At 47.3% G+C, this 26,060-nt stretch overlaps 46 non-coding genes across 46 annotated transcripts; all 46 read left to right on the forward strand.

Annotated features, from left to right (window-relative positions):
• The first annotated feature begins 266 nt into the window (after positions 1-266).
• Positions 267-378, forward strand: TRNAL-CAA (transfer RNA leucine (anticodon CAA)). Its single transcript has 2 exons — positions 267-304; positions 333-378. It is a non-coding gene; the product is annotated as a tRNA-Leu (tRNA).
• Positions 379-1,310: 932 nt separating this feature from the next.
• On the forward strand, positions 1,311-1,382 carry TRNAP-CGG (transfer RNA proline (anticodon CGG)). Its single transcript has one exon. It is a non-coding gene; the product is annotated as a tRNA-Pro (tRNA).
• Positions 1,383-1,767: 385 nt separating this feature from the next.
• On the forward strand, positions 1,768-1,840 carry TRNAV-UAC (transfer RNA valine (anticodon UAC)). The gene has a single exon. It is a non-coding gene; the product is annotated as a tRNA-Val (tRNA).
• Positions 1,841-2,245: 405 nt separating this feature from the next.
• TRNAP-AGG (transfer RNA proline (anticodon AGG)) lies at positions 2,246-2,317 on the forward strand. The gene has a single exon. It is a non-coding gene; the product is annotated as a tRNA-Pro (tRNA).
• Positions 2,318-2,702: 385 nt separating this feature from the next.
• Positions 2,703-2,775, forward strand: TRNAV-AAC (transfer RNA valine (anticodon AAC)). Its single transcript has one exon. It is a non-coding gene; the product is annotated as a tRNA-Val (tRNA).
• A 292-nt stretch (positions 2,776-3,067) lies between these two features.
• TRNAL-CAA (transfer RNA leucine (anticodon CAA)) lies at positions 3,068-3,179 on the forward strand. The gene is made up of 2 exons: positions 3,068-3,105; positions 3,134-3,179. It is a non-coding gene; the product is annotated as a tRNA-Leu (tRNA).
• A 932-nt stretch (positions 3,180-4,111) lies between these two features.
• On the forward strand, positions 4,112-4,183 carry TRNAP-CGG (transfer RNA proline (anticodon CGG)). Its single transcript has one exon. It is a non-coding gene; the product is annotated as a tRNA-Pro (tRNA).
• A 385-nt stretch (positions 4,184-4,568) lies between these two features.
• TRNAV-UAC (transfer RNA valine (anticodon UAC)) lies at positions 4,569-4,641 on the forward strand. Its single transcript has one exon. It is a non-coding gene; the product is annotated as a tRNA-Val (tRNA).
• A 405-nt stretch (positions 4,642-5,046) lies between these two features.
• Positions 5,047-5,118, forward strand: TRNAP-AGG (transfer RNA proline (anticodon AGG)). The gene has a single exon. It is a non-coding gene; the product is annotated as a tRNA-Pro (tRNA).
• Positions 5,119-5,503: 385 nt separating this feature from the next.
• On the forward strand, positions 5,504-5,576 carry TRNAV-AAC (transfer RNA valine (anticodon AAC)). Its single transcript has one exon. It is a non-coding gene; the product is annotated as a tRNA-Val (tRNA).
• A 293-nt stretch (positions 5,577-5,869) lies between these two features.
• TRNAL-CAA (transfer RNA leucine (anticodon CAA)) lies at positions 5,870-5,981 on the forward strand. Its single transcript has 2 exons — positions 5,870-5,907; positions 5,936-5,981. It is a non-coding gene; the product is annotated as a tRNA-Leu (tRNA).
• Positions 5,982-6,913: 932 nt separating this feature from the next.
• On the forward strand, positions 6,914-6,985 carry TRNAP-CGG (transfer RNA proline (anticodon CGG)). Its single transcript has one exon. It is a non-coding gene; the product is annotated as a tRNA-Pro (tRNA).
• A 385-nt stretch (positions 6,986-7,370) lies between these two features.
• TRNAV-UAC (transfer RNA valine (anticodon UAC)) lies at positions 7,371-7,443 on the forward strand. The gene has a single exon. It is a non-coding gene; the product is annotated as a tRNA-Val (tRNA).
• A 405-nt stretch (positions 7,444-7,848) lies between these two features.
• Positions 7,849-7,920, forward strand: TRNAP-AGG (transfer RNA proline (anticodon AGG)). Its single transcript has one exon. It is a non-coding gene; the product is annotated as a tRNA-Pro (tRNA).
• A 381-nt stretch (positions 7,921-8,301) lies between these two features.
• TRNAV-AAC (transfer RNA valine (anticodon AAC)) lies at positions 8,302-8,374 on the forward strand. The gene has a single exon. It is a non-coding gene; the product is annotated as a tRNA-Val (tRNA).
• A 293-nt stretch (positions 8,375-8,667) lies between these two features.
• On the forward strand, positions 8,668-8,779 carry TRNAL-CAA (transfer RNA leucine (anticodon CAA)). Its single transcript has 2 exons — positions 8,668-8,705; positions 8,734-8,779. It is a non-coding gene; the product is annotated as a tRNA-Leu (tRNA).
• A 932-nt stretch (positions 8,780-9,711) lies between these two features.
• Positions 9,712-9,783, forward strand: TRNAP-CGG (transfer RNA proline (anticodon CGG)). The gene has a single exon. It is a non-coding gene; the product is annotated as a tRNA-Pro (tRNA).
• A 385-nt stretch (positions 9,784-10,168) lies between these two features.
• On the forward strand, positions 10,169-10,241 carry TRNAV-UAC (transfer RNA valine (anticodon UAC)). The gene has a single exon. It is a non-coding gene; the product is annotated as a tRNA-Val (tRNA).
• Positions 10,242-10,646: 405 nt separating this feature from the next.
• Positions 10,647-10,718, forward strand: TRNAP-AGG (transfer RNA proline (anticodon AGG)). Its single transcript has one exon. It is a non-coding gene; the product is annotated as a tRNA-Pro (tRNA).
• A 385-nt stretch (positions 10,719-11,103) lies between these two features.
• Positions 11,104-11,176, forward strand: TRNAV-AAC (transfer RNA valine (anticodon AAC)). Its single transcript has one exon. It is a non-coding gene; the product is annotated as a tRNA-Val (tRNA).
• A 292-nt stretch (positions 11,177-11,468) lies between these two features.
• Positions 11,469-11,580, forward strand: TRNAL-CAA (transfer RNA leucine (anticodon CAA)). The gene is made up of 2 exons: positions 11,469-11,506; positions 11,535-11,580. It is a non-coding gene; the product is annotated as a tRNA-Leu (tRNA).
• A 932-nt stretch (positions 11,581-12,512) lies between these two features.
• TRNAP-CGG (transfer RNA proline (anticodon CGG)) lies at positions 12,513-12,584 on the forward strand. The gene has a single exon. It is a non-coding gene; the product is annotated as a tRNA-Pro (tRNA).
• Positions 12,585-12,969: 385 nt separating this feature from the next.
• On the forward strand, positions 12,970-13,042 carry TRNAV-UAC (transfer RNA valine (anticodon UAC)). The gene has a single exon. It is a non-coding gene; the product is annotated as a tRNA-Val (tRNA).
• Positions 13,043-13,447: 405 nt separating this feature from the next.
• Positions 13,448-13,519, forward strand: TRNAP-AGG (transfer RNA proline (anticodon AGG)). The gene has a single exon. It is a non-coding gene; the product is annotated as a tRNA-Pro (tRNA).
• A 385-nt stretch (positions 13,520-13,904) lies between these two features.
• TRNAV-AAC (transfer RNA valine (anticodon AAC)) lies at positions 13,905-13,977 on the forward strand. The gene has a single exon. It is a non-coding gene; the product is annotated as a tRNA-Val (tRNA).
• Positions 13,978-14,270: 293 nt separating this feature from the next.
• TRNAL-CAA (transfer RNA leucine (anticodon CAA)) lies at positions 14,271-14,382 on the forward strand. The gene is made up of 2 exons: positions 14,271-14,308; positions 14,337-14,382. It is a non-coding gene; the product is annotated as a tRNA-Leu (tRNA).
• A 932-nt stretch (positions 14,383-15,314) lies between these two features.
• On the forward strand, positions 15,315-15,386 carry TRNAP-CGG (transfer RNA proline (anticodon CGG)). Its single transcript has one exon. It is a non-coding gene; the product is annotated as a tRNA-Pro (tRNA).
• A 385-nt stretch (positions 15,387-15,771) lies between these two features.
• Positions 15,772-15,844, forward strand: TRNAV-UAC (transfer RNA valine (anticodon UAC)). The gene has a single exon. It is a non-coding gene; the product is annotated as a tRNA-Val (tRNA).
• A 405-nt stretch (positions 15,845-16,249) lies between these two features.
• On the forward strand, positions 16,250-16,321 carry TRNAP-AGG (transfer RNA proline (anticodon AGG)). Its single transcript has one exon. It is a non-coding gene; the product is annotated as a tRNA-Pro (tRNA).
• Positions 16,322-16,702: 381 nt separating this feature from the next.
• Positions 16,703-16,775, forward strand: TRNAV-AAC (transfer RNA valine (anticodon AAC)). The gene has a single exon. It is a non-coding gene; the product is annotated as a tRNA-Val (tRNA).
• A 293-nt stretch (positions 16,776-17,068) lies between these two features.
• Positions 17,069-17,180, forward strand: TRNAL-CAA (transfer RNA leucine (anticodon CAA)). Its single transcript has 2 exons — positions 17,069-17,106; positions 17,135-17,180. It is a non-coding gene; the product is annotated as a tRNA-Leu (tRNA).
• Positions 17,181-18,112: 932 nt separating this feature from the next.
• TRNAP-CGG (transfer RNA proline (anticodon CGG)) lies at positions 18,113-18,184 on the forward strand. The gene has a single exon. It is a non-coding gene; the product is annotated as a tRNA-Pro (tRNA).
• A 385-nt stretch (positions 18,185-18,569) lies between these two features.
• TRNAV-UAC (transfer RNA valine (anticodon UAC)) lies at positions 18,570-18,642 on the forward strand. The gene has a single exon. It is a non-coding gene; the product is annotated as a tRNA-Val (tRNA).
• Positions 18,643-19,047: 405 nt separating this feature from the next.
• On the forward strand, positions 19,048-19,119 carry TRNAP-AGG (transfer RNA proline (anticodon AGG)). The gene has a single exon. It is a non-coding gene; the product is annotated as a tRNA-Pro (tRNA).
• A 385-nt stretch (positions 19,120-19,504) lies between these two features.
• Positions 19,505-19,577, forward strand: TRNAV-AAC (transfer RNA valine (anticodon AAC)). The gene has a single exon. It is a non-coding gene; the product is annotated as a tRNA-Val (tRNA).
• A 292-nt stretch (positions 19,578-19,869) lies between these two features.
• Positions 19,870-19,981, forward strand: TRNAL-CAA (transfer RNA leucine (anticodon CAA)). The gene is made up of 2 exons: positions 19,870-19,907; positions 19,936-19,981. It is a non-coding gene; the product is annotated as a tRNA-Leu (tRNA).
• Positions 19,982-20,913: 932 nt separating this feature from the next.
• TRNAP-CGG (transfer RNA proline (anticodon CGG)) lies at positions 20,914-20,985 on the forward strand. Its single transcript has one exon. It is a non-coding gene; the product is annotated as a tRNA-Pro (tRNA).
• Positions 20,986-21,370: 385 nt separating this feature from the next.
• On the forward strand, positions 21,371-21,443 carry TRNAV-UAC (transfer RNA valine (anticodon UAC)). Its single transcript has one exon. It is a non-coding gene; the product is annotated as a tRNA-Val (tRNA).
• A 405-nt stretch (positions 21,444-21,848) lies between these two features.
• On the forward strand, positions 21,849-21,920 carry TRNAP-AGG (transfer RNA proline (anticodon AGG)). The gene has a single exon. It is a non-coding gene; the product is annotated as a tRNA-Pro (tRNA).
• Positions 21,921-22,305: 385 nt separating this feature from the next.
• Positions 22,306-22,378, forward strand: TRNAV-AAC (transfer RNA valine (anticodon AAC)). The gene has a single exon. It is a non-coding gene; the product is annotated as a tRNA-Val (tRNA).
• A 293-nt stretch (positions 22,379-22,671) lies between these two features.
• TRNAL-CAA (transfer RNA leucine (anticodon CAA)) lies at positions 22,672-22,783 on the forward strand. The gene is made up of 2 exons: positions 22,672-22,709; positions 22,738-22,783. It is a non-coding gene; the product is annotated as a tRNA-Leu (tRNA).
• A 932-nt stretch (positions 22,784-23,715) lies between these two features.
• TRNAP-CGG (transfer RNA proline (anticodon CGG)) lies at positions 23,716-23,787 on the forward strand. The gene has a single exon. It is a non-coding gene; the product is annotated as a tRNA-Pro (tRNA).
• Positions 23,788-24,172: 385 nt separating this feature from the next.
• On the forward strand, positions 24,173-24,245 carry TRNAV-UAC (transfer RNA valine (anticodon UAC)). The gene has a single exon. It is a non-coding gene; the product is annotated as a tRNA-Val (tRNA).
• A 405-nt stretch (positions 24,246-24,650) lies between these two features.
• On the forward strand, positions 24,651-24,722 carry TRNAP-AGG (transfer RNA proline (anticodon AGG)). The gene has a single exon. It is a non-coding gene; the product is annotated as a tRNA-Pro (tRNA).
• Positions 24,723-25,103: 381 nt separating this feature from the next.
• On the forward strand, positions 25,104-25,176 carry TRNAV-AAC (transfer RNA valine (anticodon AAC)). Its single transcript has one exon. It is a non-coding gene; the product is annotated as a tRNA-Val (tRNA).
• Positions 25,177-25,469: 293 nt separating this feature from the next.
• TRNAL-CAA (transfer RNA leucine (anticodon CAA)) lies at positions 25,470-25,581 on the forward strand. The gene is made up of 2 exons: positions 25,470-25,507; positions 25,536-25,581. It is a non-coding gene; the product is annotated as a tRNA-Leu (tRNA).
• The last annotated feature ends 479 nt before the right edge of the window (positions 25,582-26,060 follow it).

Here is a 26,060-nt window from a genome sequence, read left to right on the forward strand (position 1 = left end):
ACTCTAAAACCTTATTATCTCAATGCAAGTTTAAGAAGAGGTGGTCTTTGAACACAGTGAGCCGCGAGAATTTTTTTTTTACCTTTGCAGACGAAACAAAGTTATCTCCATCGATCATCTGGGGGTTGTTCTTGGGCCTATTTTTATTTTGTGTGAGCTATGTTGTATTGTTGGGGCCTTTACACCTGTGACATTTCTGTGAACGTTGTAAGTGGAAACGTTGGCAGGTGCAGACAGAAAAGTCAGAACTAAGCACACCCTGAGCCGTCAGGATGGCCGAGTGGTCTAAGGCGCCAGACTCAAGAGAGCTTGATCTTCAGTGATGCTGAGCCTTCTGGTCTCCTCATGGAGGCGTGGGTTCAAATCCCACTTCTGACAGGTCCCTTTTACACCCTTAAGTCTTCCTAATTTTTGCAGTGCATTCCCCACACACACCACAATATTTGCGGGAACCTGTAGTAAATAAAGAGAAATCCACCAGGCTGGGCCCTCAATCACAATTCCATGTATTTCTGAAAGTGACACCTCAGGCACACCTTCCATTACATTTGCAATCCATCACAGTAACTGCCTTGCTGGGTTTCGAAATAAGCAGTTGATCCCATCATTTGTTGTGAGGCTCTCCTGCCACCTTTTTGGCAGAGAAGGCACTGTCCCTGCAACAACACAGGCAGACATGTTCAACAGGGCTTCCTGGTTATGTGGGAGGAGCAGATTGCCAATGGTCCCCCCTTGAAAATTCTAATTTACATAAGGAAGACAGAGAGGTAGCTGGTAGTAGGCACTACACACGGACATTGCACTCCCTCTTGTGATTTGCAGCCAATTCTAGATTGAGGCAGGAGGAAAGGAGGAGACTCGCCCAACAATGGCCATACTGGGAAGTCAGCCACTCTGGGTCTCCCAGGTGAATGTTTCAGGCCTGTGAGCCTCTCATATAAATCTCGCCTGATCGAGCCTGATCGAGCGCTGAGCGGGCGCGTTTGAATCCAAATATCAAACACCTCTTTCTCAGGCGCAAGAAATGGTGGGCCCTTCATTGCTTCTGGTGTGGAAGTCTATGGAGCAAGGGTCCAGGACTTGCAGAGGAGTACAAGTGCCAGAAAGTGCTTGCTGTTCTCATCTGTGCCTTTTTACTGCTCACTGGCCGATAGGAGATTGGCTGCCCCCTTCCTTGCTGGAGTGAAAAAACAACAACTTGAGAGAAAACATGACTTTGTGTGGCTCACTTATAGGGAGACGAGCCAAATAGCCCTGCTGTTTTCTGAAAGACGCTTCAGTAATTGTTCAAAATGTCTCCTGGTCACTCAGGCTCGTTGGTCTAGGGGTATGATTCTCGCTTCGGGTGCGAGAGGTCCTGGGTTCAAATCCCGGACGAGCCCATCCTGTGGAAGTTTTCAGGCTGCTTGTCATATAGGAGCCTTTCTTCTTTTCAATGCTATAAGACGCTGTGTATGTCGAGAAGGTTCCTTACCCTGCACGCTATTTTCCACTTTTGACATGATAAAGGAGTGCAGGACTTCCTTGCAACTGCTTTTCTGGGCTGGACCAGCAGTGTAGGAACATTACATGCAAAGAGTTTTTCTAGTGTCATTTCAGGATATGGTTTCAAAATCGCCTCTTGGGGAAAAAAGTGGTCCTCATTCCTGTCTTCCAAAGAAAGAGAGACCGGGTAAGGAGAGCCCAACTTTGAGCTTCAAGGACGTTGGCCCTTAGTCTGTGCGTTCCAACCCAATACACGCCAACAAGATTCCTGAGGTAGTGTCTGTTTCTGTAGTGTAGTGGTTATCACGTTCGCCTTACACGCGAAAGGTCCCTGGTTCGAGACCGGGCAGAAATGCAGCTTGCTGTTTTTCACAGTGTTTGCATTTACTGGCTCACTTTATAGAAAAGCTGAGATAATAGAGGCTGTCTATTCCTCACCAGCCTGACGTAGTGTGCTCCAGAGATCTCAGTGACAGCTCGAAAAGAGAAGTGACGATAGCTTGCGCCATTCGCTTGCTCGCACTTTGCTCTGTAGGGTGGGCCTACTTCATGAAAGCAAGGCATGAGAGAAGAAATGCTTCTCTTGTCCTCACCACGAGCAGACACTTAAAGCAAACAAACTGTCTGAAGGACAGAGGCTTTTTAATTTCTTGTTTGATGACGGTCATGGAAAAGACAGCAATCATATTGCAGAACAGAGCAGCATGTACTGGCTAGCTGCCACTAACCCCTGGAGCCGTGTCAGAGGTGACTCTTGTGTGGCTCGTTGGTCTAGGGGTATGATTCTCGCTTAGGGTGCGAGAGGTCCCGGGTTCAAATCCCGGACGAGCCCTTTTTAGAGGTAAACATACAAACCCTACTAAAAAAGCACTATGCCTGACTATTTCTCGTTATACTGGGTGCATTGTTGCACAACATATTTCTAACCTCAGAAGAAAAATGGATCACCATGCTTTATCTGCCTACCTGCTTAGTCTCAGTGTGTCCCAGGTGATGCTTTCCCAAGCTGTACTCGCTGGCATTTAGGCATCAGATATTTGCCTGTCGATGCCTGCACAAGTGAGTTTTGAATACGTCTAATTGCAAGCATGTTGGATGATATCTCTGAGGTTTTCACACTTGTTCTGCACATTCTGAGCCGCTGCTGATACAGCAGAATAGAAGTAGGGTGAAGACTTGAGAGAAACTTTCCTCTAACAGTAGAAAGCACCAAGGTAGTTTCTGTAGTGTAGTGATCATCACGTTCGCCTAACACGCGAAAGGTCCCCGGTTCGAGACGGGGCAGAAACACTGTGCATTGGATGCTTTTTTTGTGCACACTCTAAAACCTTATTATCTCAATGCAAGTTTAAGAAGAGGTGGTCTTTGAACACGGTGAGCCGCGAGAATTTTTTTTACCTTTGCAGACGAAACAAAGTTATCTCCATCGATCATCTGGGGGTTGTTCTTGGGCCTATTTTTATTTTGTGTGAGCTATGTTGTATTGTTGGGGCCTTTACACCTGTGACATTTCTGTGAACGTTGTAAGTGGAAACGTTGGCAGGTGCAGACAGAAAAGTCAGAACTAAGCACACCCTGAGCCGTCAGGATGGCCGAGTGGTCTAAGGCGCCAGACTCAAGAGAGCTTGATCTTCAGTGATGCTGAGCCTTCTGGTCTCCTCATGGAGGCGTGGGTTCAAATCCCACTTCTGACAGGTCCCTTTTACACCCTTAAGTCTTCCTAATTTTTGCAGTGCATTCCCCACACACACCACAATATTTGCGGGAACCTGTAGTAAATAAAGAGAAATCCACCAGGCTGGGCCCTCAATCACAATTCCATGTATTTCTGAAAGTGACACCGCAGGCACACCTTCCATTACATTTGCAATCCATCACAGTAACTGCCTTGCTGGGTTTCGAAATAAGCAGTTGATCCCATCATTTGTTGTGAGGCTCTCCTGCCACCTTTTGGGCAGAGAAGGCACTGTCCCTGCAACAACACAGGCAGACATGTTCAACAGGGCTTCCTGGTTATGTGGGAGGAGCAGATTGCCAATGGTCCCCCCTTGAAAATTCTAATTTACATAAGGAAGACAAAGAGGTAGCTGGTAGTAGGCACTACACACGGACATTGCACTCCCTCTTGTGATTTGCAGCCAATTCTAGATTGAGGCAGGAGGAAAGGAGGAGACTCGCCCAACAATGGCCATACTGGGAAGTCAGCCACTCTGGGTCTCCCAGGTGAATGTTTCAGGCCTGTGAGCCACTCATATAAATCTCGCCTGATCGAGCCTGATCGAGCGCTGAGCGAGCGCGTTTGAATCCAAATATCAAACACCTCTTTCTCAGGCGCAAGAAATGGTGGGCCCTTCATTGCTTCTGGTGTGGAAGTCTATGGAGCAAGGGTCCAGGACTTGCAGAGGAGTACAAGTGCCAGAAAGTGCTTGCTGTTCTCATCTGTGCCTTTTTACTGCTCACTGGCCGATAGGAGATTGGCTGCCCCCTTCCTTGCTGGAGTGAAAAAACAACAACTTGAGAGAAAACATGACTTTGTGTGGCTCACTTATAGGGAGACGAGCCAAATAGCCCTGCTGTTTTCTGAAAGACGCTTCAGTAATTGTTCAAAATGTCTCCTGGCCACTCAGGCTCGTTGGTCTAGGGGTATGATTCTCGCTTCGGGTGCGAGAGGTCCCGGGTTCAAATCCCGGACGAGCCCATCCTGTGGAAGTTTTCAGGCTGCTTGTCATATAGGAGCCTTTCTTCTTTTCAATGCTATAAGACGCTGTGTATGTCGAGAAGGTTCCTTACCCTGCACGCTATTTTCCACTTTTGACATGATAAAGGAGTGCAGGACTTCCTTGCAACTGCTTTTCTGGGCTGGACCAGCAGTGTAGGAACATTACATGCAAAGAGTTTTTCTAGTGTCATTTCAGGATATGGTTTCAAAATCGCCTCTTGGGGAAAAAAGTGGTCCTCATTCCTGTCTTCCAAAGAAAGAGAGACCGGGTAAGGAGAGCCCAACTTTGAGCTTCAAGGACGTTGGCCCTTAGTCTGTGCGTTCCAACCCAATACACGCCAACAAGATTCCTGAGGTAGTGTCTGTTTCTGTAGTGTAGTGGTTATCACGTTCGCCTTACACGCGAAAGGTCCCTGGTTCGAGACGGGGCAGAAATGCAGCTTGCTGTTTTTCACAGTGTTTGCATTTACTGGCTCACTTTATAGAAAAGCTGAGATAATAGAGGCTGTCTATTCCTCACCAGCCTGACGTAGTGTGCTCCAGAGATCTCAGTGACAGCTCGAAAAGAGAAGTGACGATAGCTTGCGCCATTCGCTTGCTCGCACTTTGCTCTGTAGGGTGGGCCTACTTCATGAAAGCAAGGCATGAGAGAAGAAATGCTTCTCTTGTCCTCACCACGAGCAGACACTTAAAGCAAACAAACTGTCTGAAGGACAGAGGCTTTTTAATTTCTTGTTTGATGACGGTCATGGAAAAGACAGCAATCATATTGCAGAACAGAGCAGCATGTACTGGCTAGCTGCCACTAACCCCTGGAGCCGTGTCAGAGGTGACTCTTGCGTGGCTCGTTGGTCTAGGGGTATGATTCTCGCTTAGGGTGCGAGAGGTCCCGGGTTCAAATCCCGGACGAGCCCTTTTTAGAGGTAAACATACAAACCCTACTAAAAAAGCACTATGCCTGACTATTTCTCGTTATACTGGGTGCATTGTTGCACAACATATTTCTAACCTCAGAAGAAAAATGGATCACCATGCTTTATCTGCCTACCTGCTTAGTCTCAGTGTGTCCCAGGTGATGCTTTCCCAAGCTGTACTCGCTGGCATTTAGGCATCAAATATTTGCCTGTCGATGCCTGCACAAGTGAGTTTTGAATACGTCTAATTGCAAGCATGTTGGATGATATCTCTGAGGTTTTCACACTTGTTCTGCATATTCTGAGCCGCTGCTGATACAGCAGAATAGAAGTAGGGTGAAGACTTGAGAGAAACTTTCCTCTAACAGTAGAAAGCACCAAGGTAGTTTCTGTAGTGTAGTGGTCATCACGTTCACCTAACACGCGAAAGGTCCCCGGTTCGAGACGGGGCAGAAACACTGTGCATTGGATGCTTTTTTTGTGCACACTCTAAAACCTTATTATCTCAATGCAAGTTTAAGAAGAGGTGGTCTTTGAACACGGTGAGCCGCGAGAATTTTTTTTTACCTTTGCAGACGAAACAAAGTTATCTCCATCGATCATCTGGGGGTTGTTCTTGGGCCTATTTTTATTTTGTGTGAGCTATGTTGTATTGTTGGGGCCTTTACACCTGTGACATTTCTGTGAACGTTGTAAGTGGAAACGTTGGCAGGTGCAGACAGAAAAGTCAGAACTAAGCACACCCTGAGCCGTCAGGATGGCCGAGTGGTCTAAGGCGCCAGACTCAAGAGAGCTTGATCTTCAGTGATGCTGAGCCTTCTGGTCTCCTCATGGAGGCGTGGGTTCAAATCCCACTTCTGACAGGTCCCTTTTACACCCTTAAGTCTTCCTAATTTTTGCAGTGCATTCCCCACACACACCACAATATTTGCGGGAACCTGTAGTAAATAAAGAGAAATCCACCAGGCTGGGCCCTCAATCACAATTCCATGTATTTCTGAAAGTGACACCGCAGGCACACCTTCCATTACATTTGCAATCCATCACAGTAACTGCCTTGCTGGGTTTCGAAATAAGCAGTTGATCCCATCATTTGTTGTGAGGCTCTCCTGCCACCTTTTGGGCAGAGAAGGCACTGTCCCTGCAACAACACAGGCAGACATGTTCAACAGGGCTTCCTGGTTATGTGGGAGGAGCAGATTGCCAATGGTCCCCCCTTGAAAATTCTAATTTACATAAGGAAGACAGAGAGGTAGCTGGTAGTAGGCACTACACACGGACATTGCACTCCCTCTTGTGATTTGCAGCCAATTCTAGATTGAGGCAGGAGGAAAGGAGGAGACTTGCCCAACAATGGCCATACTGGGAAGTCAGCCACTCTGGGTCTCCCAGGTGAATGTTTCAGGCCTGTGAGCCACTCATATAAATCTCGCCTGATCGAGCCTGATCGAGCGCTGAGCGAGCGCGTTTGAATCCAAATATCAAACACCTCTTTCTCAGGCGCAAGAAATGGTGGGCCCTTCATTGCTTCTGGTGTGGAAGTCTATGGAGCAAGGGTCCAGGACTTGCAGAGGAGTACAAGTGCCAGAAAGTGCTTGCTGTTCTCATCTGTGCCTTTTTACTGCTCACTGGCCGATAGGAGATTGGCTGCCCCCTTCCTTGCTGGAGTGAAAAAACAACAACTTGAGAGAAAACATGACTTTGTGTGGCTCACTTATAGGGAGACGAGCCAAATAGCCCTGCTGTTTTCTGAAAGACGCTTCAGTAATTGTTCAAAATGTCTCCTGGCCACTCAGGCTCGTTGGTCTAGGGGTATGATTCTCGCTTCGGGTGCGAGAGGTCCCGGGTTCAAATCCCGGACGAGCCCATCCTGTGGAAGTTTTCAGGCTGCTTGTTATATAGGAGCCTTTCTTCTTTTCAATGCTATAAGACGCTGTGTATGTCGAGAAGGTTCCTTACCCTGCACGCTATTTTCCACTTTTGACATGATAAAGGAGTGCAGGACTTCCTTGCAACTGCTTTTCTGGGCTGGACCAGCAGTGTAGGAACATTACATGCAAAGAGTTTTTCTAGTGTCATTTCAGGATATGGTTTCAAAATCGCCTCTTGGGGAAAAAAGTGGTCCTCATTCCTGTCTTCCAAAGAAAGAGAGACCGGGTAAGGAGAGCCCAACTTTGAGCTTCAAGGACGTTGGCCCTTAGTCTGTGCGTTCCAACCCAATACACGCCAACAAGATTCCTGAGGTAGTGTCTGTTTCTGTAGTGTAGTGGTTATCACGTTCGCCTTACACGCGAAAAGTCCCTGGTTCGAGACCGGGCAGAAATGCAGCTTGCTGTTTTTCACAGTGTTTGCATTTACTGGCTCACTTTATAGAAAAGCTGAGATAATAGAGGCTGTCTATTCCTCACCAGCCTGACGTAGTGTGCTCCAGAGATCTCAGTGACAGCTCGAAAAGAGAAGTGACGATAGCTTGCGCCATTCGCTTGCTCGCACTTTGCTCTGTAGGGTGGGCCTACTTCATGAAAGCAAGGCATGAGAGAAGAAATGCTTCTCTTGTCCTCACCACGAGCAGACACTTAAAGCAAACAAACTGTCTGAAGGACATAGGCTTTTTAATTTCTTGTTTGATGACGGTCATGGAAAAGACAGCAATCATATTGCAGAACAGAGCAGCATGTACTGGCTAGCTGCCACTAACCCCTGGAGCCGTGTCAGAGGTGACTCTTGCGTGGCTCGTTGGTCTAGGGGTATGATTCTCGCTTAGGGTGCGAGAGGTCCCGGGTTCAAATCCCGGACGAGCCCTTTTTAGAGGTAAACATACAAACCCTACTAAAAAAGCACTATGACTATTTCTCGTTATACTGGGTGCATTGTTGCACAACATATTTCTAACCTCAGAAGAAAAATGGATCACCATGCTTTATCTGCCTACCTGCTTAGTCTCAGTGTGTCCCAGGTCATGCTTTCCCAAGCTGTACTCGCTGGCATTTAGGCATCAGATATTTGCCTGTCGATGCCTGCACAAGTGAGTTTTGAATACGTCTAATTGCAAGCATGTTGGATGATATCTCTGAGGTTTTCACACTTGTTCTGCACATTCTGAGCCGCTGCTGATACAGCAGAATAGAAGTAGGGTGAAGACTTGAGAGAAACTTTCCTCTAACAGTAGAAAGCACCAAGGTAGTTTCTGTAGTGTAGTGGTCATCACGTTCGCCTAACACGCGAAAGGTCCCCGGTTCGAGACGGGGCAGAAACACTGTGCATTGGATGCTTTTTTTGTGCACACTCTAAAACCTTATTATCTCAATGCAAGTTTAAGAAGAGGTGGTCTTTGAACACAGTGAGCCGCGAGAATTTTTTTTTACCTTTGCAGACGAAACAAAGTTATCTCCATCGATCATCTGGGGGTTGTTCTTGGGCCTATTTTTATTTTGTGTGAGCTATGTTGTATTGTTGGGGCCTTTACACCTGTGACATTTCTGTGAACGTTGTAAGTGGAAACGTTGGCAGGTGCAGACAGAAAAGTCAGAACTAAGCACACCCTGAGCCGTCAGGATGGCCGAGTGGTCTAAGGCGCCAGACTCAAGAGAGCTTGATCTTCAGTGATGCTGAGCCTTCTGGTCTCCTCATGGAGGCGTGGGTTCAAATCCCACTTCTGACAGGTCCCTTTTACACCCTTAAGTCTTCCTAATTTTTGCAGTGCATTCCCCACACACACCACAATATTTGCGGGAACCTGTAGTAAATAAAGAGAAATCCACCAGGCTGGGCCCTCAATCACAATTCCATGTATTTCTGAAAGTGACACCTCAGGCACACCTTCCATTACATTTGCAATCCATCACAGTAACTGCCTTGCTGGGTTTCGAAATAAGCAGTTGATCCCATCATTTGTTGTGAGGCTCTCCTGCCACCTTTTTGGCAGAGAAGGCACTGTCCCTGCAACAACACAGGCAGACATGTTCAACAGGGCTTCCTGGTTATGTGGGAGGAGCAGATTGCCAATGGTCCCCCCTTGAAAATTCTAATTTACATAAGGAAGACAGAGAGGTAGCTGGTAGTAGGCACTACACACGGACATTGCACTCCCTCTTGTGATTTGCAGCCAATTCTAGATTGAGGCAGGAGGAAAGGAGGAGACTCGCCCAACAATGGCCATACTGGGAAGTCAGCCACTCTGGGTCTCCCAGGTGAATGTTTCAGGCCTGTGAGCCACTCATATAAATCTCGCCTGATCGAGCCTGATCGAGCGCTGAGCGGGCGCGTTTGAATCCAAATATCAAACACCTCTTTCTCAGGCGCAAGAAATGGTGGGCCCTTCATTGCTTCTGGTGTGGAAGTCTATGGAGCAAGGGTCCAGGACTTGCAGAGGAGTACAAGTGCCAGAAAGTGCTTGCTGTTCTCATCTGTGCCTTTTTACTGCTCACTGGCCGATAGGAGATTGGCTGCCCCCTTCCTTGCTGGAGTGAAAAAACAACAACTTGAGAGAAAACATGACTTTGTGTGGCTCACTTATAGGGAGACGAGCCAAATAGCCCTGCTGTTTTCTGAAAGACGCTTCAGTAATTGTTCAAAATGTCTCCTGGTCACTCAGGCTCGTTGGTCTAGGGGTATGATTCTCGCTTCGGGTGCGAGAGGTCCCGGGTTCAAATCCCGGACGAGCCCATCCTGTGGAAGTTTTCAGGCTGCTTGTCATATAGGAGCCTTTCTTCTTTTCAATGCTATAAGACGCTGTGTATGTCGAGAAGGTTCCTTACCCTGCACGCTATTTTCCACTTTTGACATGATAAAGGAGTGCAGGACTTCCTTGCAACTGCTTTTCTGGGCTGGACCAGCAGTGTAGGAACATTACATGCAAAGAGTTTTTCTAGTGTCATTTCAGGATATGGTTTCAAAATCGCCTCTTGGGGAAAAAAGTGGTCCTCATTCCTGTCTTCCAAAGAAAGAGAGACCGGGTAAGGAGAGCCCAACTTTGAGCTTCAAGGACGTTGGCCCTTAGTCTGTGCGTTCCAACCCAATACACGCCAACAAGATTCCTGAGGTAGTGTCTGTTTCTGTAGTGTAGTGGTTATCACGTTCGCCTTACACGCGAAAGGTCCCTGGTTCGAGACCGGGCAGAAATGCAGCTTGCTGTTTTTCACAGTGTTTGCATTTACTGGCTCACTTTATAGAAAAGCTGAGATAATAGAGGCTGTCTATTCCTCACCAGCCTGACGTAGTGTGCTCCAGAGATCTCAGTGACAGCTCGAAAAGAGAAGTGACGATAGCTTGCGCCATTCGCTTGCTCGCACTTTGCTCTGTAGGGTGGGCCTACTTCATGAAAGCAAGGCATGAGAGAAGAAATGCTTCTCTTGTCCTCACCACGAGCAGACACTTAAAGCAAACAAACTGTCTGAAGGACAGAGGCTTTTTAATTTCTTGTTTGATGACGGTCATGGAAAAGACAGCAATCATATTGCAGAACAGAGCAGCATGTACTGGCTAGCTGCCACTAACCCCTGGAGCCGTGTCAGAGGTGACTCTTGCGTGGCTCGTTGGTCTAGGGGTATGATTCTCGCTTAGGGTGCGAGAGGTCCCGGGTTCAAATCCCGGACGAGCCCTTTTTAGAGGTAAACATACAAACCCTACTAAAAAAGCACTATGCCTGACTATTTCTCGTTATACTGGGTGCATTGTTGCACAACATATTTCTAACCTCAGAAGAAAAATGGATCACCATGCTTTATCTGCCTACCTGCTTAGTCTCAGTGTGTCCCAGGTGATGCTTTCCCAAGCTGTACTCGCTGGCATTTAGGCATCAGATATTTGCCTGTCGATGCCTGCACAAGTGAGTTTTGAATACGTCTAATTGCAAGCATGTTGGATGATATCTCTGAGGTTTTCACACTTGTTCTGCACATTCTGAGCCGCTGCTGATACAGCAGAATAGAAGTAGGGTGAAGACTTGAGAGAAACTTTCCTCTAACAGTAGAAAGCACCAAGGTAGTTTCTGTAGTGTAGTGGTCATCACGTTCGCCTAACACGCGAAAGGTCCCCGGTTCGAGACGGGGCAGAAACACTGTGCATTGGATGCTTTTTTTGTGCACACTCTAAAACCTTATTATCTCAATGCAAGTTTAAGAAGAGGTGGTCTTTGAACACGGTGAGCCGCGAGAATTTTTTTTACCTTTGCAGACGAAACAAAGTTATCTCCATCGATCATCTGGGGGTTGTTCTTGGGCCTATTTTTATTTTGTGTGAGCTATGTTGTATTGTTGGGGCCTTTACACCTGTGACATTTCTGTGAACGTTGTAAGTGGAAACGTTGGCAGGTGCAGACAGAAAAGTCAGAACTAAGCACACCCTGAGCCGTCAGGATGGCCGAGTGGTCTAAGGCGCCAGACTCAAGAGAGCTTGATCTTCAGTGATGCTGAGCCTTCTGGTCTCCTCATGGAGGCGTGGGTTCAAATCCCACTTCTGACAGGTCCCTTTTACACCCTTAAGTCTTCCTAATTTTTGCAGTGCATTCCCCACACACACCACAATATTTGCGGGAACCTGTAGTAAATAAAGAGAAATCCACCAGGCTGGGCCCTCAATCACAATTCCATGTATTTCTGAAAGTGACACCGCAGGCACACCTTCCATTACATTTGCAATCCATCACAGTAACTGCCTTGCTGGGTTTCGAAATAAGCAGTTGATCCCATCATTTGTTGTGAGGCTCTCCTGCCACCTTTTGGGCAGAGAAGGCACTGTCCCTGCAACAACACAGGCAGACATGTTCAACAGGGCTTCCTGGTTATGTGGGAGGAGCAGATTGCCAATGGTCCCCCCTTGAAAATTCTAATTTACATAAGGAAGACAAAGAGGTAGCTGGTAGTAGGCACTACACACGGACATTGCACTCCCTCTTGTGATTTGCAGCCAATTCTAGATTGAGGCAGGAGGAAAGGAGGAGACTCGCCCAACAATGGCCATACTGGGAAGTCAGCCACTCTGGGTCTCCCAGGTGAATGTTTCAGGCCTGTGAGCCACTCATATAAATCTCGCCTGATCGAGCCTGATCGAGCGCTGAGCGAGCGCGTTTGAATCCAAATATCAAACACCTCTTTCTCAGGCGCAAGAAATGGTGGGCCCTTCATTGCTTCTGGTGTGGAAGTCTATGGAGCAAGGGTCCAGGACTTGCAGAGGAGTACAAGTGCCAGAAAGTGCTTGCTGTTCTCATCTGTGCCTTTTTACTGCTCACTGGCCGATAGGAGATTGGCTGCCCCCTTCCTTGCTGGAGTGAAAAAACAACAACTTGAGAGAAAACATGACTTTGTGTGGCTCACTTATAGGGAGACGAGCCAAATAGCCCTGCTGTTTTCTGAAAGACGCTTCAGTAATTGTTCAAAATGTCTCCTGGCCACTCAGGCTCGTTGGTCTAGGGGTATGATTCTCGCTTCGGGTGCGAGAGGTCCCGGGTTCAAATCCCGGACGAGCCCATCCTGTGGAAGTTTTCAGGCTGCTTGTCATATAGGAGCCTTTCTTCTTTTCAATGCTATAAGACGCTGTGTATGTCGAGAAGGTTCCTTACCCTGCACGCTATTTTCCACTTTTGACATGATAAAGGAGTGCAGGACTTCCTTGCAACTGCTTTTCTGGGCTGGACCAGCAGTGTAGGAACATTACATGCAAAGAGTTTTTCTAGTGTCATTTCAGGATATGGTTTCAAAATCGCCTCTTGGGGAAAAAAGTGGTCCTCATTCCTGTCTTCCAAAGAAAGAGAGACCGGGTAAGGAGAGCCCAACTTTGAGCTTCAAGGACGTTGGCCCTTAGTCTGTGCGTTCCAACCCAATACACGCCAACAAGATTCCTGAGGTAGTGTCTGTTTCTGTAGTGTAGTGGTTATCACGTTCGCCTTACACGCGAAAGGTCCCTGGTTCGAGACCGGGCAGAAATGCAGCTTGCTGTTTTTCACAGTGTTTGCATTTACTGGCTCACTTTATAGAAAAGCTGAGATAATAGAGGCTGTCTATTCCTCACCAGCCTGACGTAGTGTGCTCCAGAGATCTCAGTGACAGCTCGAAAAGAGAAGTGACGATAGCTTGCGCCATTCGCTTGCTCGCACTTTGCTCTGTAGGGTGGGCCTACTTCATGAAAGCAAGGCATGAGAGAAGAAATGCTTCTCTTGTCCTCACCACGAGCAGACACTTAAAGCAAACAAACTGTCTGAAGGACAGAGGCTTTTTAATTTCTTGTTTGATGACGGTCATGGAAAAGACAGCAATCATATTGCAGAACAGAGCAGCATGTACTGGCTAGCTGCCACTAACCCCTGGAGCCGTGTCAGAGGTGACTCTTGCGTGGCTCGTTGGTCTAGGGGTATGATTCTCGCTTAGGGTGCGAGAGGTCCCGGGTTCAAATCCCGGACGAGCCCTTTTTAGAGGTAAACATACAAACCCTACTAAAAAAGCACTATGCCTGACTATTTCTCGTTATACTGGGTGCATTGTTGCACAACATATTTCTAACCTCAGAAGAAAAATGGATCACCATGCTTTATCTGCCTACCTGCTTAGTCTCAGTGTGTCCCAGGTGATGCTTTCCCAAGCTGTACTCGCTGGCATTTAGGCATCAAATATTTGCCTGTCGATGCCTGCACAAGTGAGTTTTGAATACGTCTAATTGCAAGCATGTTGGATGATATCTCTGAGGTTTTCACACTTGTTCTGCATATTCTGAGCCGCTGCTGATACAGCAGAATAGAAGTAGGGTGAAGACTTGAGAGAAACTTTCCTCTAACAGTAGAAAGCACCAAGGTAGTTTCTGTAGTGTAGTGGTCATCACGTTCACCTAACACGCGAAAGGTCCCCGGTTCGAGACGGGGCAGAAACACTGTGCATTGGATGCTTTTTTTGTGCACACTCTAAAACCTTATTATCTCAATGCAAGTTTAAGAAGAGGTGGTCTTTGAACACGGTGAGCCGCGAGAATTTTTTTTTACCTTTGCAGACGAAACAAAGTTATCTCCATCGATCATCTGGGGGTTGTTCTTGGGCCTATTTTTATTTTGTGTGAGCTATGTTGTATTGTTGGGGCCTTTACACCTGTGACATTTCTGTGAACGTTGTAAGTGGAAACGTTGGCAGGTGCAGACAGAAAAGTCAGAACTAAGCACACCCTGAGCCGTCAGGATGGCCGAGTGGTCTAAGGCGCCAGACTCAAGAGAGCTTGATCTTCAGTGATGCTGAGCCTTCTGGTCTCCTCATGGAGGCGTGGGTTCAAATCCCACTTCTGACAGGTCCCTTTTACACCCTTAAGTCTTCCTAATTTTTGCAGTGCATTCCCCACACACACCACAATATTTGCGGGAACCTGTAGTAAATAAAGAGAAATCCACCAGGCTGGGCCCTCAATCACAATTCCATGTATTTCTGAAAGTGACACCGCAGGCACACCTTCCATTACATTTGCAATCCATCACAGTAACTGCCTTGCTGGGTTTCGAAATAAGCAGTTGATCCCATCATTTGTTGTGAGGCTCTCCTGCCACCTTTTGGGCAGAGAAGGCACTGTCCCTGCAACAACACAGGCAGACATGTTCAACAGGGCTTCCTGGTTATGTGGGAGGAGCAGATTGCCAATGGTCCCCCCTTGAAAATTCTAATTTACATAAGGAAGACAGAGAGGTAGCTGGTAGTAGGCACTACACACGGACATTGCACTCCCTCTTGTGATTTGCAGCCAATTCTAGATTGAGGCAGGAGGAAAGGAGGAGACTCGCCCAACAATGGCCATACTGGGAAGTCAGCCACTCTGGGTCTCCCAGGTGAATGTTTCAGGCCTGTGAGCCACTCATATAAATCTCGCCTGATCGAGCCTGATCGAGCGCTGAGCGAGCGCGTTTGAATCCAAATATCAAACACCTCTTTCTCAGGCGCAAGAAATGGTGGGCCCTTCATTGCTTCTGGTGTGGAAGTCTATGGAGCAAGGGTCCAGGACTTGCAGAGGAGTACAAGTGCCAGAAAGTGCTTGCTGTTCTCATCTGTGCCTTTTTACTGCTCACTGGCCGATAGGAGATTGGCTGCCCCCTTCCTTGCTGGAGTGAAAAAACAACAACTTGAGAGAAAACATGACTTTGTGTGGCTCACTTATAGGGAGACGAGCCAAATAGCCCTGCTGTTTTCTGAAAGACGCTTCAGTAATTGTTCAAAATGTCTCCTGGCCACTCAGGCTCGTTGGTCTAGGGGTATGATTCTCGCTTCGGGTGCGAGAGGTCCCGGGTTCAAATCCCAGACGAGCCCATCCTGTGGAAGTTTTCAGGCTGCTTGTTATATAGGAGCCTTTCTTCTTTTCAATGCTATAAGACGCTGTGTATGTCGAGAAGGTTCCTTACCCTGCACGCTATTTTCCACTTTTGACATGATAAAGGAGTGCAGGACTTCCTTGCAACTGCTTTTCTGGGCTGGACCAGCAGTGTAGGAACATTACATGCAAAGAGTTTTTCTAGTGTCATTTCAGGATATGGTTTCAAAATCGCCTCTTGGGGAAAAAAGTGGTCCTCATTCCTGTCTTCCAAAGAAAGAGAGACCGGGTAAGGAGAGCCCAACTTTGAGCTTCAAGGACGTTGGCCCTTAGTCTGTGCGTTCCAACCCAATACACGCCAACAAGATTCCTGAGGTAGTGTCTGTTTCTGTAGTGTAGTGGTTATCACGTTCGCCTTACACGCGAAAAGTCCCTGGTTCGAGACCGGGCAGAAATGCAGCTTGCTGTTTTTCACAGTGTTTGCATTTACTGGCTCACTTTATAGAAAAGCTGAGATAATAGAGGCTGTCTATTCCTCACCAGCCTGACGTAGTGTGCTCCAGAGATCTCAGTGACAGCTCGAAAAGAGAAGTGACGATAGCTTGCGCCATTCGCTTGCTCGCACTTTGCTCTGTAGGGTGGGCCTACTTCATGAAAGCAAGGCATGAGAGAAGAAATGCTTCTCTTGTCCTCACCACGAGCAGACACTTAAAGCAAACAAACTGTCTGAAGGACATAGGCTTTTTAATTTCTTGTTTGATGACGGTCATGGAAAAGACAGCAATCATATTGCAGAACAGAGCAGCATGTACTGGCTAGTTGCCACTAACCCCTGGAGCCGTGTCAGAGGTGACTCTTGCGTGGCTCGTTGGTCTAGGGGTATGATTCTCGCTTAGGGTGCGAGAGGTCCCGGGTTCAAATCCCGGACGAGCCCTTTTTAGAGGTAAACATACAAACCCTACTAAAAAAGCACTATGACTATTTCTCGTTATACTGGGTGCATTGTTGCACAACATATTTCTAACCTCAGAAGAAAAATGGATCACCATGCTTTATCTGCCTACCTGCTTAGTCTCAGTGTGTCCCAGGTCATGCTTTCCCAAGCTGTACTCGCTGGCATTTAGGCATCAGATATTTGCCTGTCGATGCCTGCACAAGTGAGTTTTGAATACGTCTAATTGCAAGCATGTTGGATGATATCTCTGAGGTTTTCACACTTGTTCTGCACATTCTGAGCCGCTGCTGATACAGCAGAATAGAAGTAGGGTGAAGACTTGAGAGAAACTTTCCTCTAACAGTAGAAAGCACCAAGGTAGTTTCTGTAGTGTAGTGGTCATCACGTTCGCCTAACACGCGAAAGGTCCCCGGTTCGAGACGGGGCAGAAACACTGTGCATTGGATGCTTTTTTTGTGCACACTCTAAAACCTTATTATCTCAATGCAAGTTTAAGAAGAGGTGGTCTTTGAACACAGTGAGCCGCGAGAATTTTTTTTTACCTTTGCAGACGAAACAAAGTTATCTCCATCGATCATCTGGGGGTTGTTCTTGGGCCTATTTTTATTTTGTGTGAGCTATGTTGTATTGTTGGGGCCTTTACACCTGTGACATTTCTGTGAACGTTGTAAGTGGAAACGTTGGCAGGTGCAGACAGAAAAGTCAGAACTAAGCACACCCTGAGCCGTCAGGATGGCCGAGTGGTCTAAGGCGCCAGACTCAAGAGAGCTTGATCTTCAGTGATGCTGAGCCTTCTGGTCTCCTCATGGAGGCGTGGGTTCAAATCCCACTTCTGACAGGTCCCTTTTACACCCTTAAGTCTTCCTAATTTTTGCAGTGCATTCCCCACACACACCACAATATTTGCGGGAACCTGTAGTAAATAAAGAGAAATCCACCAAGCTGGGCCCTCAATCACAATTCCATGTATTTCTGAAAGTGACACCTCAGGCACACCTTCCATTACATTTGCAATCCATCACAGTAACTGCCTTGCTGGGTTTCGAAATAAGCAGTTGATCCCATCATTTGTTGTGAGGCTCTCCTGCCACCTTTTTGGCAGAGAAGGCACTGTCCCTGCAACAACACAGGCAGACATGTTCAACAGGGCTTCCTGGTTATGTGGGAGGAGCAGATTGCCAATGGTCCCCCCTTGAAAATTCTAATTTACATAAGGAAGACAGAGAGGTAGCTGGTAGTAGGCACTACACACGGACATTGCACTCCCTCTTGTGATTTGCAGCCAATTCTAGATTGAGGCAGGAGGAAAGGAGGAGACTCGCCCAACAATGGCCATACTGGGAAGTCAGCCACTCTGGGTCTCCCAGGTGAATGTTTCAGGCCTGTGAGCCACTCATATAAATCTCGCCTGATCGAGCCTGATCGAGCGCTGAGCGGGCGCGTTTGAATCCAAATATCAAACACCTCTTTCTCAGGCGCAAGAAATGGTGGGCCCTTCATTGCTTCTGGTGTGGAAGTCTATGGAGCAAGGGTCCAGGACTTGCAGAGGAGTACAAGTGCCAGAAAGTGCTTGCTGTTCTCATCTGTGCCTTTTTACTGCTCACTGGCCGATAGGAGATTGGCTGCCCCCTTCCTTGCTGGAGTGAAAAAACAACAACTTGAGAGAAAACATGACTTTGTGTGGCTCACTTATAGGGAGACGAGCCAAATAGCCCTGCTGTTTTCTGAAAGACGCTTCAGTAATTGTTCAAAATGTCTCCTGGCCACTCAGGCTCGTTGGTCTAGGGGTATGATTCTCGCTTCGGGTGCGAGAGGTCCCGGGTTCAAATCCCGGACGAGCCCATCCTGTGGAAGTTTTCAGGCTGCTTGTCATATAGGAGCCTTTCTTCTTTTCAATGCTATAAGACGCTGTGTATGTCGAGAAGGTTCCTTACCCTGCACGCTATTTTCCACTTTTGACATGATAAAGGAGTGCAGGACTTCCTTGCAACTGCTTTTCTGGGCTGGACCAGCAGTGTAGGAACATTACATGCAAAGAGTTTTTCTAGTGTCATTTCAGGATATGGTTTCAAAATCGCCTCTTGGGGAAAAAAGTGGTCCTCATTCCTGTCTTCCAAAGAAAGAGAGACCGGGTAAGGAGAGCCCAACTTTGAGCTTCAAGGACGTTGGCCCTTAGTCTGTGCGTTCCAACCCAATACACGCCAACAAGATTCCTGAGGTAGTGTCTGTTTCTGTAGTGTAGTGGTTATCACGTTCGCCTTACACGCGAAAGGTCCCTGGTTCGAGACCGGGCAGAAATGCAGCTTGCTGTTTTTCACAGTGTTTGCATTTACTGGCTCACTTTATAGAAAAGCTGAGATAATAGAGGCTGTCTATTCCTCACCAGCCTGACGTAGTGTGCTCCAGAGATCTCAGTGACAGCTCGAAAAGAGAAGTGACGATAGCTTGCGCCATTCGCTTGCTCGCACTTTGCTCTGTAGGGTGGGCCTACTTCATGAAAGCAAGGCATGAGAGAAGAAATGCTTCTCTTGTCCTCACCACGAGCAGACACTTAAAGCAAACAAACTGTCTGAAGGACAGAGGCTTTTTAATTTCTTGTTTGATGACGGTCATGGAAAAGACAGCAATCATATTGCAGAACAGAGCAGCATGTACTGGCTAGCTGCCACTAACCCCTGGAGCCGTGTCAGAGGTGACTCTTGCGTGGCTCGTTGGTCTAGGGGTATGATTCTCGCTTAGGGTGCGAGAGGTCCCGGGTTCAAATCCCGGACGAGCCCTTTTTAGAGGTAAACATACAAACCCTACTAAAAAAGCACTATGCCTGACTATTTCTCGTTATACTGGGTGCATTGTTGCACAACATATTTCTAACCTCAGAAGAAAAATGGATCACCATGCTTTATCTGCCTACCTGCTTAGTCTCAGTGTGTCCCAGGTGATGCTTTCCCAAGCTGTACTCGCTGGCATTTAGGCATCAGATATTTGCCTGTCGATGCCTGCACAAGTGAGTTTTGAATACGTCTAATTGCAAGCATGTTGGATGATATCTCTGAGGTTTTCACACTTGTTCTGCACATTCTGAGCCGCTGCTGATACAGCAGAATAGAAGTAGGGTGAAGACTTGAGAGAAACTTTCCTCTAACAGTAGAAAGCACCAAGGTAGTTTCTGTAGTGTAGTGGTCATCACGTTCGCCTAACACGCGAAAGGTCCCCGGTTCGAGACGGGGCAGAAACACTGTGCATTGGATGCTTTTTTTGTGCACACTCTAAAACCTTATTATCTCAATGCAAGTTTAAGAAGAGGTGGTCTTTGAACACGGTGAGCCGCGAGAATTTTTTTTACCTTTGCAGACGAAACAAAGTTATCTCCATCGATCATCTGGGGGTTGTTCTTGGGCCTATTTTTATTTTGTGTGAGCTATGTTGTATTGTTGGGGCCTTTACACCTGTGACATTTCTGTGAACGTTGTAAGTGGAAACGTTGGCAGGTGCAGACAGAAAAGTCAGAACTAAGCACACCCTGAGCCGTCAGGATGGCCGAGTGGTCTAAGGCGCCAGACTCAAGAGAGCTTGATCTTCAGTGATGCTGAGCCTTCTGGTCTCCTCATGGAGGCGTGGGTTCAAATCCCACTTCTGACAGGTCCCTTTTACACCCTTAAGTCTTCCTAATTTTTGCAGTGCATTCCCCACACACACCACAATATTTGCGGGAACCTGTAGTAAATAAAGAGAAATCCACCAGGCTGGGCCCTCAATCACAATTCCATGTATTTCTGAAAGTGACACCGCAGGCACACCTTCCATTACATTTGCAATCCATCACAGTAACTGCCTTGCTGGGTTTCGAAATAAGCAGTTGATCCCATCATTTGTTGTGAGGCTCTCCTGCCACCTTTTGGGCAGAGAAGGCACTGTCCCTGCAACAACACAGGCAGACATGTTCAACAGGGCTTCCTGGTTATGTGGGAGGAGCAGATTGCCAATGGTCCCCCCTTGAAAATTCTAATTTACATAAGGAAGACAAAGAGGTAGCTGGTAGTAGGCACTACACACGGACATTGCACTCCCTCTTGTGATTTGCAGCCAATTCTAGATTGAGGCAGGAGGAAAGGAGGAGACTCGCCCAACAATGGCCATACTGGGAAGTCAGCCACTCTGGGTCTCCCAGGTGAATGTTTCAGGCCTGTGAGCCACTCATATAAATCTCGCCTGATCGAGCCTGATCGAGCGCTGAGCGAGCGCGTTTGAATCCAAATATCAAACACCTCTTTCTCAGGCGCAAGAAATGGTGGGCCCTTCATTGCTTCTGGTGTGGAAGTCTATGGAGCAAGGGTCCAGGACTTGCAGAGGAGTACAAGTGCCAGAAAGTGCTTGCTGTTCTCATCTGTGCCTTTTTACTGCTCACTGGCCGATAGGAGATTGGCTGCCCCCTTCCTTGCTGGAGTGAAAAAACAACAACTTGAGAGAAAACATGACTTTGTGTGGCTCACTTATAGGGAGACGAGCCAAATAGCCCTGCTGTTTTCTGAAAGACGCTTCAGTAATTGTTCAAAATGTCTCCTGGCCACTCAGGCTCGTTGGTCTAGGGGTATGATTCTCGCTTCGGGTGCGAGAGGTCCCGGGTTCAAATCCCGGACGAGCCCATCCTGTGGAAGTTTTCAGGCTGCTTGTCATATAGGAGCCTTTCTTCTTTTCAATGCTATAAGACGCTGTGTATGTCGAGAAGGTTCCTTACCCTGCACGCTATTTTCCACTTTTGACATGATAAAGGAGTGCAGGACTTCCTTGCAACTGCTTTTCTGGGCTGGACCAGCAGTGTAGGAACATTACATGCAAAGAGTTTTTCTAGTGTCATTTCAGGATATGGTTTCAAAATCGCCTCTTGGGGAAAAAAGTGGTCCTCATTCCTGTCTTCCAAAGAAAGAGAGACCGGGTAAGGAGAGCCCAACTTTGAGCTTCAAGGACGTTGGCCCTTAGTCTGTGCGTTCCAACCCAATACACGCCAACAAGATTCCTGAGGTAGTGTCTGTTTCTGTAGTGTAGTGGTTATCACGTTCGCCTTACACGCGAAAGGTCCCTGGTTCGAGACCGGGCAGAAATGCAGCTTGCTGTTTTTCACAGTGTTTGCATTTACTGGCTCACTTTATAGAAAAGCTGAGATAATAGAGGCTGTCTATTCCTCACCAGCCTGACGTAGTGTGCTCCAGAGATCTCAGTGACAGCTCGAAAAGAGAAGTGACGATAGCTTGCGCCATTCGCTTGCTCGCACTTTGCTCTGTAGGGTGGGCCTACTTCATGAAAGCAAGGCATGAGAGAAGAAATGCTTCTCTTGTCCTCACCACGAGCAGACACTTAAAGCAAACAAACTGTCTGAAGGACAGAGGCTTTTTAATTTCTTGTTTGATGACGGTCATGGAAAAGACAGCAATCATATTGCAGAACAGAGCAGCATGTACTGGCTAGCTGCCACTAACCCCTGGAGCCGTGTCAGAGGTGACTCTTGCGTGGCTCGTTGGTCTAGGGGTATGATTCTCGCTTAGGGTGCGAGAGGTCCCGGGTTCAAATCCCGGACGAGCCCTTTTTAGAGGTAAACATACAAACCCTACTAAAAAAGCACTATGCCTGACTATTTCTCGTTATACTGGGTGCATTGTTGCACAACATATTTCTAACCTCAGAAGAAAAATGGATCACCATGCTTTATCTGCCTACCTGCTTAGTCTCAGTGTGTCCCAGGTGATGCTTTCCCAAGCTGTACTCGCTGGCATTTAGGCATCAAATATTTGCCTGTCGATGCCTGCACAAGTGAGTTTTGAATACGTCTAATTGCAAGCATGTTGGATGATATCTCTGAGGTTTTCACACTTGTTCTGCATATTCTGAGCCGCTGCTGATACAGCAGAATAGAAGTAGGGTGAAGACTTGAGAGAAACTTTCCTCTAACAGTAGAAAGCACCAAGGTAGTTTCTGTAGTGTAATGGTCATCACGTTCACCTAACACGCGAAAGGTCCCCGGTTCGAGACGGGGCAGAAACACTGTGCATTGGATGCTTTTTTTGTGCACACTCTAAAACCTTATTATCTCAATGCAAGTTTAAGAAGAGGTGGTCTTTGAACACGGTGAGCCGCGAGAATTTTTTTTTACCTTTGCAGACGAAACAAAGTTATCTCCATCGATCATCTGGGGGTTGTTCTTGGGCCTATTTTTATTTTGTGTGAGCTATGTTGTATTGTTGGGGCCTTTACACCTGTGACATTTCTGTGAACGTTGTAAGTGGAAACGTTGGCAGGTGCAGACAGAAAAGTCAGAACTAAGCACACCCTGAGCCGTCAGGATGGCCGAGTGGTCTAAGGCGCCAGACTCAAGAGAGCTTGATCTTCAGTGATGCTGAGCCTTCTGGTCTCCTCATGGAGGCGTGGGTTCAAATCCCACTTCTGACAGGTCCCTTTTACACCCTTAAGTCTTCCTAATTTTTGCAGTGCATTCCCCACACACACCACAATATTTGCGGGAACCTGTAGTAAATAAAGAGAAATCCACCAGGCTCGGCCCTCAATCACAATTCCATGTATTTCTGAAAGTGACACCGCAGGCACACCTTCCATTACATTTGCAATCCATCACAGTAACTGCCTTGCTGGGTTTCGAAATAAGCAGTTGATCCCATCATTTGTTGTGAGGCTCTCCTGCCACCTTTTGGGCAGAGAAGGCACTGTCCCTGCAACAACACAGGCAGACATGTTCAACAGGGCTTCCTGGTTATGTGGGAGGAGCAGATTGCCAATGGTCCCCCCTTGAAAATTCTAATTTACATAAGGAAGACAGAGAGGTAGCTGGTAGTAGGCACTACACACGGACATTGCACTCCCTCTTGTGATTTGCAGCCAATTCTAGATTGAGGCAGGAGGAAAGGAGGAGACTCGCCCAACAATGGCCATACTGGGAAGTCAGCCACTCTGGGTCTCCCAGGTGAATGTTTCAGGCCTGTGAGCCACTCATATAAATCTCGCCTGATCGAGCCTGATCGAGCGCTGAGCGAGCGCGTTTGAATCCAAATATCAAACACCTCTTTCTCAGGCGCAAGAAATGGTGGGCCCTTCATTGCTTCTGGTGTGGAAGTCTATGGAGCAAGGGTCCAGGACTTGCAGAGGAGTACAAGTGCCAGAAAGTGCTTGCTGTTCTCATCTGTGCCTTTTTACTGCTCACTGGCCGATAGGAGATTGGCTGCCCCCTTCCTTGCTGGAGTGAAAAAACAACAACTTGAGAGAAAACATGACTTTGTGTGGCTCACTTATAGGGAGACGAGCCAAATAGCCCTGCTGTTTTCTGAAAGACGCTTCAGTAATTGTTCAAAATGTCTCCTGGCCACTCAGGCTCGTTGGTCTAGGGGTATGATTCTCGCTTCGGGTGCGAGAGGTCCCGGGTTCAAATCCCGGACGAGCCCATCCTGTGGAAGTTTTCAGGCTGCTTGTTATATAGGAGCCTTTCTTCTTTTCAATGCTATAAGACGCTGTGTATGTCGAGAAGGTTCCTTACCCTGCACGCTATTTTCCACTTTTGACATGATAAAGGAGTGCAGGACTTCCTTGCAACTGCTTTTCTGGGCTGGACCAGCAGTGTAGGAACATTACATGCAAAGAGTTTTTCTAGTGTCATTTCAGGATATGGTTTCAAAATCGCCTCTTGGGGAAAAAAGTGGTCCTCATTCCTGTCTTCCAAAGAAAGAGAGACCGGGTAAGGAGAGCCCAACTTTGAGCTTCAAGGACGTTGGCCCTTAGTCTGTGCGTTCCAACCCAATACACGCCAACAAGATTCCTGAGGTAGTGTCTGTTTCTGTAGTGTAGTGGTTATCACGTTCGCCTTACACGCGAAAAGTCCCTGGTTCGAGACCGGGCAGAAATGCAGCTTGCTGTTTTTCACAGTGTTTGCATTTACTGGCTCACTTTATAGAAAAGCTGAGATAATAGAGGCTGTCTATTCCTCACCAGCCTGACGTAGTGTGCTCCAGAGATCTCAGTGACAGCTCGAAAAGAGAAGTGACGATAGCTTGCGCCATTCGCTTGCTCGCACTTTGCTCTGTAGGGTGGGCCTACTTCATGAAAGCAAGGCATGAGAGAAGAAATGCTTCTCTTGTCCTCACCACGAGCAGACACTTAAAGCAAACAAACTGTCTGAAGGACATAGGCTTTTTAATTTCTTGTTTGATGACGGTCATGGAAAAGACAGCAATCATATTGCAGAACAGAGCAGCATGTACTGGCTAGCTGCCACTAACCCCTGGAGCCGTGTCAGAGGTGACTCTTGCGTGGCTCGTTGGTCTAGGGGTATGATTCTCGCTTAGGGTGCGAGAGGTCCCGGGTTCAAATCCCGGACGAGCCCTTTTTAGAGGTAAACATACAAACCCTACTAAAAAAGCACTATGACTATTTCTCGTTATACTGGGTGCATTGTTGCACAACATATTTCTAACCTCAGAAGAAAAATGGATCACCATGCTTTATCTGCCTACCTGCTTAGTCTCAGTGTGTCCCAGGTCATGCTTTCCCAAGCTGTACTCGCTGGCATTTAGGCATCAGATATTTGCCTGTCGATGCCTGCACAAGTGAGTTTTGAATACGTCTAATTGCAAGCATGTTGGATGATATCTCTGAGGTTTTCACACTTGTTCTGCACATTCTGAGCCGCTGCTGATACAGCAGAATAGAAGTAGGGTGAAGACTTGAGAGAAACTTTCCTCTAACAGTAGAAAGCACCAAGGTAGTTTCTGTAGTGTAGTGGTCATCACGTTCGCCTAACACGCGAAAGGTCCCCGGTTCGAGACGGGGCAGAAACACTGTGCATTGGATGCTTTTTTTGTGCACACTCTAAAACCTTATTATCTCAATGCAAGTTTAAGAAGAGGTGGTCTTTGAACACAGTGAGCCGCGAGAATTTTTTTTTACCTTTGCAGACGAAACAAAGTTATCTCCATCGATCATCTGGGGGTTGTTCTTGGGCCTATTTTTATTTTGTGTGAGCTATGTTGTATTGTTGGGGCCTTTACACCTGTGACATTTCTGTGAACGTTGTAAGTGGAAACGTTGGCAGGTGCAGACAGAAAAGTCAGAACTAAGCACACCCTGAGCCGTCAGGATGGCCGAGTGGTCTAAGGCGCCAGACTCAAGAGAGCTTGATCTTCAGTGATGCTGAGCCTTCTGGTCTCCTCATGGAGGCGTGGGTTCAAATCCCACTTCTGACAGGTCCCTTTTACACCCTTAAGTCTTCCTAATTTTTGCAGTGCATTCCCCACACACACCACAATATTTGCGGGAACCTGTAGTAAATAAAGAGAAATCCACCAGGCTGGGCCCTCAATCACAATTCCATGTATTTCTGAAAGTGACACCGCAGGCACACCTTCCATTACATTTGCAATCCATCACAGTAACTGCCTTGCTGGGTTTCGAAATAAGCAGTTGATCCCATCATTTGTTGTGAGGCTCTCCTGCCACCTTTTGGGCAGAGAAGGCACTGTCCCTGCAACAACACAGGCAGACATGTTCAACAGGGCTTCCTGGTTATGTGGGAGGAGCAGATTGCCAATGGTCCCCCCTTGAAAATTCTAATTTACATAAGGAAGACAGAGAGGTAGCTGGTAGTAGGCACTACACACGGACATTGCACTCCCTCTTGTGATTTGCAGCCAATTCTAGATTGAGGCAGGAGGAAAGGAGGAGA

This window comes from Lissotriton vulgaris, chromosome 10 (assembly GCF_964263255.1).
Source record: "Lissotriton vulgaris chromosome 10, aLisVul1.2, whole genome shotgun sequence".
Classification (NCBI taxonomy): Eukaryota; Metazoa; Chordata; class Amphibia; order Caudata; family Salamandridae; genus Lissotriton; species Lissotriton vulgaris.